Source organism: Coptis chinensis, chromosome 8 (genome assembly GCF_015680905.1).
Source record: "Coptis chinensis isolate HL-2020 chromosome 8, ASM1568090v1, whole genome shotgun sequence".
Taxonomy (NCBI): domain Eukaryota; kingdom Viridiplantae; phylum Streptophyta; class Magnoliopsida; order Ranunculales; family Ranunculaceae; genus Coptis; species Coptis chinensis.
Window position 1 is genome coordinate 14,818,836 of NC_141463.1, and position 10,411 is coordinate 14,829,246.

The 10,411-nt window shown below is 37.4% G+C and overlaps 1 long non-coding RNA gene and 1 pseudogene across 1 annotated transcript; one reads left to right on the top strand and one right to left on the bottom strand.

Annotated features, from left to right (window-relative positions):
* Positions 1 to 3,779: 3,779 nt before the first annotated feature.
* Positions 3,780 to 5,359, bottom strand: LOC147480144 (uncharacterized; annotated as a pseudogene).
* Positions 5,360 to 6,179: 820 nt separating this feature from the next.
* Positions 6,180 to 7,433, top strand: LOC147480145 (uncharacterized). The gene is made up of 2 exons (XR_015205137.1): positions 6,180 to 6,529; positions 7,039 to 7,433. It is a non-coding gene; the product is annotated as an uncharacterized LOC147480145 (long non-coding RNA).
* The last annotated feature ends 2,978 nt before the right edge of the window (positions 7,434 to 10,411 follow it).

The following is a 10,411-nucleotide window of genomic DNA, read 5'->3' on the forward strand; positions in this document are numbered from 1 at the left end:
ACATGAGGGTCGGGCCCCCCCGCCTCAAATTGCATGGGCTTAAATTTGAGTGGCTTTTTTGTTCATGGGCCGGTCGGGCCGGGCGGGCCGAGGGCTTGAGGGCCGTTTTTACACCCCTAGGCTGATCCATCCGTGAGGCTGTCAGTAAAAACTGATATTGTTCTCGCGAACAATTTTAATGTTGCACAAATGGAGTTACTGAAATGATATTAATGATCAAGTGGTTGCCAATAGTGCGATAGAAACAAAAAACTTGATGAACATTTTCTCATACTGGAGGATAAGAACCCCATGATACTAGTATTCATCTTTCTTTTTTAAAGTTTTTTTTTTTTTTTTTTTAACTTAGTCAACTGTCAAAACCGGGTCAAACAGCTCAAAAACTGGGTCAACCTGAACCAAACTGGTTGAACGAGGCCAAACCAGGTGAACTAGATCCAAACCGAGACAAACCATGTCCAAACTAGGTGAGGGTCACCGACCTCCATTTCTAGTGCTTGTCCCGTATCATTTTACAAGAGTCCTGTATTGGGCGCCACCAAAATTAGATCGGGCAGCCTCCAGCCCATACCCAAACAATAAAGCCCAAACAAAAGCCCAATACACCCACCAACCAAATCGCGAAACCGGTAAAACCTACCCTAACCGGTCATCTCTTTCGCCCAAACCCTTCGAAACCCTAACTAAAAACCCCAAATTCAATTTCAATTCGAAGTGTTCACCACAAATCTACAAAGAATTGAAGTTTCTCACCGCTAAAACCCCAAATTGAAAGTTGAAAACTAGATTCGAAGTTTCTCACCATTCGAAGTTTATCAATTCGTTTGAGTTTCTCAATTCGAAGCTTTAGCAAAATTGCAAGTTGGAAGAGCGTGAAAGCTTGAAATTTGGCATGAAGTTCTTCAATTGAAATTCAGGTTGGTTCTTCTTAATTTGCGAAGTTTCTCTTATTATGTAATCATATATATGTGATATAATCATGGTTTGTTGCTTTGAAATGTTATATATGGATTATTAATATGACTCTATGACTGGCCCCAAGAAGAGGTAATACGTGATGCAAGTGTACTTGTGTTTGAACCGAAAGTGTTTGATTTGGTTCGCTTATCATTTTGATTTACTTCAGGTTTGAACCGAAAGTGTTAAACTAGTGTTGTTTAAACGCCTTGAATTCGAGTATGTGGGCGCCTTCTTACTTTCAGAGCTACAATTAAGAGTAACAGTCATTTCTTTGCATTAGTTAGACTACCTAAGTACCAACATCGCTCTTGGTCGCGGTGCATTTTAGAGTTTTAGACCAACAAATTCTTGAATTCATGCACTTGTCGCTATTGGGATATTCTATCCCCAATGGAATGCTTATCGCTGTAATTAGGCTAACTAAGTTATTTTTGGTAAACTGTAATCAGATGTTTTTAGTCCTCGAGTAAGAACAAATACTTGTGTGACATAAGTCACATGACACCTTAGTTTGGGTATGTTCTTGGCTAAATTTGGCTTAGAAACTTTGGGTTTTTGTACTTCAAAAAATCCTTGCTCGTTTTCGTGGTATTGACTTTGTCTTTGGACGGTCACCGCATTGAAGAGTAGGGCAAAATGAGCAATGGCAAGCAACCAGTTGAGTTCCATCTTCGATGGACCTCGGGTACCTTTTACTCATGGTCAGCCGGCCGTATTGATCAGCGGGCATAGAAAGCTCTTTTGAAGCTTTAATGGATGTGTATTGATCTTTCTTTCTTATGGGAACCCCTTTTGTTCACCTCAACGGTAGACTTTTGTTCAGCCCTTAACCCATTGACTTCGGGCGGTGGCGCTACAACAGCCTACTTTCTTCGCTATTAGTTGAGTTCCGGGTCATAAGCCAATACTAATATTCCTTCGTCGGGCGTACCGGCTAATAGCAGATTTTGGTTGCCAGTTCGGATGGCTAATACATAGGAGAGCTGTTCTCGAAGTCAGTGGCCGGCTGCGCCACGGCTTGATTCACCTAGCAAGCCAACCCTTGCAGAAAGGAAAATAAGGTACCCCAATCGAAGAGGGAACTAAAGGCAGGCAAGCAAAGTAGCGAGAGCGGGAGTGTTGGAACCTAATCTCATGCTTTCCCGCCATTCAATACTGTCCCCTAGCGATAGATAAATAAAATCATAGGTGGGGAAGGGGGACAAAGAGTAGGCGGCAGAGCAGCCTTAGAAAGAGAATTAATCAGTTACATCTTGTTACATCTCGTTGGCTGACCTGAATCAGTTAGGGGACGGATGAATCTCGTTGGCACGGATGAATCAGTTACATCTTGTTCCTACTACTACCGAGTAGAGGACATTTCATTCACAGACCTTGATCTTTAAGGTGCAAGTGGGCCTTAGCTGGCTGACCTGATTTACCCGTTCTCGTTGGATTTTCGGCCCTGGTGATGGCTCCCCTTACTAGTAAAGGGAACTCGGGCGGATGCTACCGGTGCTATCGGCATCGCCTCGGCCCAAAACTACTTTGCTTGCCCGCCAATTTTATAGCCCAAGTCCAAAACTATTATCTATTGAGTCGGAAAATGTAAATTGAAGCCCAACCGCCTAAAACCAAACTTCCAATCAAGTCGAGATTTGCAACTTCAATTTTCATGGCCACTAGCATCATGCATGTGCGATGCACGGATATCAAGACAAATTTGTAGAATAGGGTAGGACCTTTAAAAGGTTCTCGATTTCAACTTAACTCAGTTTACATCTAATTATTTTTACATAGAAAGTTACTATGTCAACTCGCATAATAAAAGTCGAATGTAACGCGGTTACATAGTTGAGAGTTGAGACACGTGAATTTGAACTCTTAACATGTTTGAAATCCTGAAATTGACTTGTACTCTCCCAAAGAACTCCCTCGGTTATAGTCATTGTGTTCACGCACCAAAGCCGCATACAATATTTCAAAGAAAAAGATTATACGTAATATGTACACAAACCCGAACATGCATTGAAGTTTTAGTTTTTGTATGTTAGATTGGGTGTAGGGTGGAAAGAGATAGATCATCGCTCTAGCTAGCAAAAAGAAAAGAAAAAAAAAACGGATCACCCAAATTAAAAAGCATGAGTGTTTATCTATGTAGCTACTAACTTGGATGTATTCATTGAGACATGTTATTTGATGGTCCCAATTGTAATGAGTGGGTTTATTATTTTGATTGATAAAAATAATGGTTTAGTTATACTTTTGATATCTGGTAATTCACCAATTTGATTGATATGTTATAGGTAGTAGAGAGCATGTATAAGGAACTGATTGCACTAACTTATATATGTATCTGATATAGATTGAATTTTAAACTAAACAAAAAGCAATTGATGTAGTAAATAGGAATATCGGCACACAACTGACATTGCATTCATAGATGAGCTTTTACTTCCTCCCTTTCTTTATGACCTTATTTAATAAGTAAATGAAATGCCTCTTAATACATATAACAATATTATCCAGAGGCACTGCACTACACAAACTAATAACACACATTTGGCTCTAGGATGAACATCAGTAACCAAGGTATGTGTAAAATTTGCACTAAGGTCCGAATTTAATATCTTAGTCTAAAATGTAGTATAAACTTCAATGCTTTTCAACAGTAAAGTTCATCGCTTCTTCAAAAAAACGAAAGTGATACTACTGCTGAATCTTCTTTGTGAAAGAAGCATATAATGTCATATGACTGCTAAAAGAAAAATTATGAATTAAGTTCTTCAGTACACAAACTTGATACTACTAAAGAACCAGAATAGTAAAATATCATATAACTATATAAGTAACCTAATCATATACCCGATGACAAGAAAGTCGCCGCTAACTGGTTGACAATCACCTCTAGTAAGCATACAAAATGGGAGATCAGCAGACAACCTTCGTGCTTCACCCACTCAAATTCAGACCTTGTCGCCGCTTAAGACCATGAAAATGATCTTCATTCCTCACCAAGAAATACACACCCTTAGGCAATCCCACCACCCCGCGGAACAAAAACGACAAAGATGAACTTCGAATCCTGTGGAAGTACCCGAACGGCAATGTAAGTCAAGTTTCCTTGCTTCTCTCCACCACCTCGAGAACCCGAAGGAAGACAATGTAACAGAATTTGATAAAAAGTTTCTCTCTTCATTACATGAACTCCATCCATATCTATCGCGACTCCTTCTCTTTCTAACAACTTCCCTCTGTAAACCCTTATACAAATCTTCCTCAAATCAATCCACTACTTTGAAATGGCTTGATTTCAAACCATCCCCATGTGTCAATGGCTTCTTTACGTACCTTCAAACCGTCCTATATATTATATCCCAACAAATATGTTCTTTACTAAGTAAATTTGGTGTACCTATCCATTCCAATGGATAACGACTCCGTTATCAAAGAACTCAAACTCTTATAATCCACGTGAAAAATTCCTTACTATCATTAGGGAAAACAACAATAACACACTGGATGTTCAAATTCGATCTCCTAAGAACTTCCCCTACGGGCTTAGACGGAATTTGTAAAGTAGAAAACAGCCTAATCCCATTAACTTTTTCTAAATCGTAATAACCCAAACCATCAAGTACCTTAACATCCCACCCAAGTTCAAGAGCAGCAATAGCAACAAAAGAGTAATAGCATGTCCAACATCATGATTACAATACCAAACGCGCGTTCCTATATACTTCCAAGCTTCTCTCCGTAAAAATCGACGATAGCCCAAGAAGAAAAGAACCTTTAGTGGAAAAAGTCCAACACCCCAAGTGGTATTTTAGCCCAAGCTCAGGGAATGCTCTTTTCGGAATGAATGCCAAACGTAAAAGAGGAGTCGGAAAGAGAGTTTATAGGAGGAGAAATGATGTAAGTTTCCGGTTGGGTGAAGGTTTCCACTACTTGGGTTAACATGAAGTGACCAAGTAGACAAACCAGTTGACTTCCAAGTGGAAAGTGAAAGAGAGTGATAAAGAAAGTGTGAGAGGGTTGCAAGAGAAAGGGGTTGTGGAGAAGGAGGAGAAAGAAAGAGTGAAGAATATGAAATTGAGGGACTCGGGTCTTGTTTTTGGTGTTGAAGAGGGAGAAGTGGTGAGGAAATGTAACGCATTTAAATGGGTTGGGTTGATTTGCCCACCAAGACCATGTGGACCTCTTATGTAGTTGTTGAATGAGTGTTTGGTTTGGTTGTGGTATTTCAAGACTTGGGCTAATAATAACTCTTGTTGTTGTTGTTCATTTGATTCTTGTTTTGAAGAAGTGGGAGAAGTAGACATTGAAGCGGTTGTTGGTTTAAATATTCTTTTGTTGAGGGGTATCATGTTTTTTGAGAGAGTGAAGGTGGTGGAAGGAGAGAATATATGAGGAGAGTGAAGGGAGGAAAGAGCGAATCTAGGAGGAACGAGTAACATCTTCTTTCAGGCCGGTTTTGTTCCCCGCTTGTTGGTGTCAAGGCTTTGTTCTGGACATCATTTGAATGTTCCAGATTTCCAGATGTTATGGGGTTGTGAACAGACTTCAATCTTCTTTCCTCATAACAGATTTCCAGATGTTATGGGGTTGCTATATATTATTAATTCTCTGTTGTTGACCCAATCTTCTTTCCTCAGTTATTCTAGTTATAACTTGAACCTACCAAAGAAAAATAAATGCAACAGAGAATTAATAATATATTGAAATAACACTACAGCTTTTCAAAAAAATTAGCAAACCAAATCATTAGGCGAGTCACACTTTGTCCCTACACACTTGGTGGAAGTGGTAACCCCAAGTGTTATTAAAATGTTATAGCTGCTATCTTTATGTCTAGGCACATGCATGTAAATATTTTGTAATTTCTAACCATACAAGATGTGGTCACCAATTATATTTAGAGTACTCTTTTTATGTTTAACAACTTCTAAAAGGGGTAGAGGTATGCAACTTGGTTGAGGTATGCAATTTGGTTTATCATAGATTCTACTTAGAGATCATGCCTACAAAAACCAGCCGTGATCTATGGTTTTCTAATGGGACCAATTCAACGACAATGAGTTTGTTTATATGTCAACCTTCCACTAGCATCGAACTCTTCCCCGAGTCCTTGATGACAAAAATCGATCATTAATCCTTGTTATTGGCCCAAGAACTCCATTTCAACGACCTTGGATTAAACTTCCGATATTGTTCTAAACTTAGCGCGTAAACACAAGTTCCATTAGAAATTCAGTTAGGAAGAATTTGGTCTCAAAGTGAACCCTCAGATGTTAATGGCTTGAAGACACAAAAAGTCTTGTGGTTTCGAAAGCTATCAAGAAAATCTCTTTCAAGTTTGGAGGACTGAAAATCAACTCATATTTTGTTGATTTATTGTTAAGTTCTTGAAAGTTTATTGTTAAGTTCTAGTATTTTGTTTTCAGACATTCTCGTTACTCACCTTTCATCCGCTTATGTTCTCGAAGTCTTGACTAATGAGTAAATGACCTTGATCACATGCAGCTTTTACGAGTACTTGTTTAAGGTCCGGATACAGTGGAAACAAACCGAAAGCGGTAAAGCATTATAGGTGAGAAGCTCTTTCTTTGGTTATCAAACCATGAATGTATGTTATCAAGGTGGTTTCCTATGCTTGACGAGGACAGAGTCAAGTTCATTTTGTTGTATAGAGAGTCCAGCTTATTTTGTTGTAATACTTGATGTACATAAATGACAGTTCATACGTAAAACTTTCTTGTATATATATACATTTTTCAATCGTCGTGTAAAAGTTAGGGTTATATGTACATATGGTTGTTGGAAGGATGTCATTATTGATTTCCGTGTTATGACAGTTTAAGTATATGAAACATTGACCAAACAAAGGAAACTCATTCAAAATTCGATAGAATTTGGATAGCGTAACGCCTTATTCTATTTCTCCATATATACTTGGAGTTATCATAGCAAGCTTATAATTATATTAGTTTTACGACTGGGATGATCTCTCTTTTCTAGTGTTTTTCTTTGTACATTGTTTCTTTAAATATGGTTTATTTAAATATGGTTTACTAATACTTGTTTTATTTTTCTTTGTAGCGATGGGTCCTCGATCAAAGAATGTGAAGAATGTAGCGAAAACTACATTCAAGGGTATGAAGAAAATGTTTGGTGGTGGTTCCTCTACTAAGTTGAGCTCAACTAATTAACACAGTACTGGCGGAATTTAATTTTGAACTCTAAGTCAGCAAATTAAGCATTCTGCTAGTTTTCAATTGCACTGTGTTCATATTTAAGTTCATGGTTCAAGTACGGTCGCTGATCACATATTTCTAGTTACGCATGCTGGTCATTTGGAGACCTCTAGCTTTACAATCGTTTGATTTCCTTTTATCTCTCTTACAAAGGCTATACGATTAGAATGGAAGAATGTTATATAAAAAGAAAATACATATTAGTGCAGACGCACAAATTAATTGCTTGAAAGACTCTAATCGCGATTGCACAAATTACTATAAAAGCAATGCAAGCATGTGTTTTCTTGTTTTTAGTTCTTCGCCGAAAAACAGTATGTATATGAAAAACGACCGGATATTATGTCGCATATTCATCCAAAGACTAACAGATGCTTCTTTGCTTCACCGTGATCGATCCCATGTTCAAAAGTAATACTCGGATCAGAAACCGCGGTATTTCAGAAAGCTAGCTAGTCTTGCTTAATTGCGTGATCGAAATTCACAATACAAAGTTTTTTTTTTTTTCCAAACGGCATCAGCTTATTCAACTTTCACCAACCAAAGATGACTTACCGGTGCAATGAGACACAAATAAGTTTTCATCCCACAAGAAACGATCTTCTCTACTTGGTCTCAATGCAAGTGTTTGATATAAAAGGGAGATAATTACATGATATCTTACCCACCATAATCCTACTGTTTTTTTATACTACTAGATCAAAAACTTAGTCCACTTACACTTGCCAAGTAGCGAAAACTTTTCTATTTCCTGATTCAATAATTTACCCGGCCTGACCATTTCGATTTTCAATTTTGCTAGGTAGCCAATCTAGCTTGATATGCCTCGTTAGATTCATCTGATGTTTGTATTGGATTTGTTGATGCAGTTAAGATGGGTAGGTGGTGCAGGAACAATTCAGATCAATAATACAGAATATGTGCTTAAACAATATTCTGATGATAAAATTCAGATCAATCTTCTGATGATAAAATTTGAATTTCGGACGAAAGGCCACCGATACCTGTTAGTTTTGTAGGTAGCGTCTAACATGAAAACTGTTGGAAAAGTCCGAGCCAACTTAACACCTTCTAGATGGGCCCATAATAATCCCGTTATCTCCTCGGTATTCTCATCCTGTCTCAACTCCTCAAAATAATGTTCTTTTGCTAACAACTCACGCAATCTCTGCAATTGTGTGAGACCGTTCATATCCAATTTCCTCACCTTCTGTCTTGCAGTGTAGACTTGGGATATACTAGATATGTTTTCATGATACATATTCTTGATGGAATCCAAAATTTGTTTAGGCTTTATTCCACACTTACTCATCAAATCTCGACAAGTACTCGAACTCGAACGGTCGGGACGAGTAGCAAATGCATGTCCTTCAAGGGTCTTCGCCAATACATGGTTGTGAATACCATTTCTAACTTCTATTTTCCAACTATCGGCAAAGGCCAGCGTTGGAAAACACCTTTTAACTTAAATGGACATCCCGATTTCTTGGTTCCCGACCTTCTCTTATTAGCCCTCTTAGCGCTTCCTTCTTGTGTGGACCGATACACACCCGAAAGCACTCGCAAGCCAAATTCAATCTTGCTACTCGGTTTCCCTTGGTACACTCTGACTTTTCAATGACCACAACAACATTAACTTGTCTTCCTCTAGCGGTTGCCCAACCGATTGCCTCGCTACGTGTATGAAAGACCTAAACACATTAAAAACAACAACTATTATTAATATACTAATAAAATTACATTTAGAAAATTTAAAAAAAAAAACGAAATCAATGCCTACTCAATCATACCTCTTCCGTAATAAAAAAATTCTGTTGTATCACTTAAAATCGGTTGACAATCCACATCATTCGAGTTTGTAGAGGATCGGTTTCTGGATAGCGGCAAAGAATTCTACATATAGAAGAATAAAGCAAGAGTCTCAAACAATTTGCATTTAGTTTCAAAGTCATAAAAAAAATGAATTTTTAACTAAATTTAGTCCAAACGACCCAGCCATGTAGTTCCATAGTACACTCAAACGACCCGGCCATATAGTTCTATAGTGTCATGAAACGACCCGGCCATGTAGTTCCATAGTGTCACCAAACGACCCGGATATGTCGTTCCATAGTGTTATCAAACTACACCGCCATGTCGTTCCATAGTGTTCCCAAACGACCCAGCCATGTCGTTCCATAGTGTTCTCAAACTACACTACCATGTCGTTCCATAGTGTTCCCAAACGATCCAGCCATGTCGTTTGGGCTCGGGTTTTGCATTCACCCAAGTGTTTTGCATCCATTCTATTCAATCAATCAAGTGTTTTGTATTCATTTTAATTAAATATTACCTCATTATTTAGGTTTGCACTTTGTCAACGACGATTTCTCGGCATCTCATTTGCTCGACTTGTCGCATCTTCAAAATTTTCAAATTCTTCACCTTGACCTTCAACATTTTGTTCCACTTCTTCACTTTCAACACATCTTCTATTTTCTCCTTCTCTAATGTGTTGTTCTTCTCTAATTTGTTGTTGTACCTCAAACATTACCTCAAATGCTTCTTCTTCATCTTCGTGTTCCATTTAGAGAAACTTATGTATTCTAATATGTAGAGAAACTTGAGTATGTAGAGAAACTTGAGTATTTTATGTAAGGAGTAAGAATTTTGATGAAAAAATAAGCAAGGAAGAGTAATGAGTATTCTATATATATTTGAAATTTTGATATATTTCGAATAATTGAGTGAAATATATTTGTAAACCCTAAACTGGGGCCCCACAACTAGTTTATTATTCACAATTGAATTAAAAAAAAACGGAAAATAACAAATTTAGATATAAAACAAATTATTATTTTAGATTTGGATAATTGAGTGAAATATGTTTGAAATTAATTTTTTTTTATGTCGGTACGAAATTTGTAAACCCTAAACCCTAAACCCCCAAACTAGTTTATGATTCAAAATTTGAAAAAGAAAATAATAAATAATAAGTTTATAAATAAAACAAATTATTATTTTGAATAATTAAGTAAAATATGTAGGTACGAAATTTGTAAACAACCCTAAACCCTAAACCCCAAACCCCAAACCCCCAACTTAGTTTATGATTCACAATTTTAAAAATAAAATAAAAAATAACAAGTTTAGATATAAAACAAATTACTATTTCAAATAATTAAGTGAAATATGTTGGTACGAAATTTCTAAACCCTGAACCCTGAACTCCAAACCCC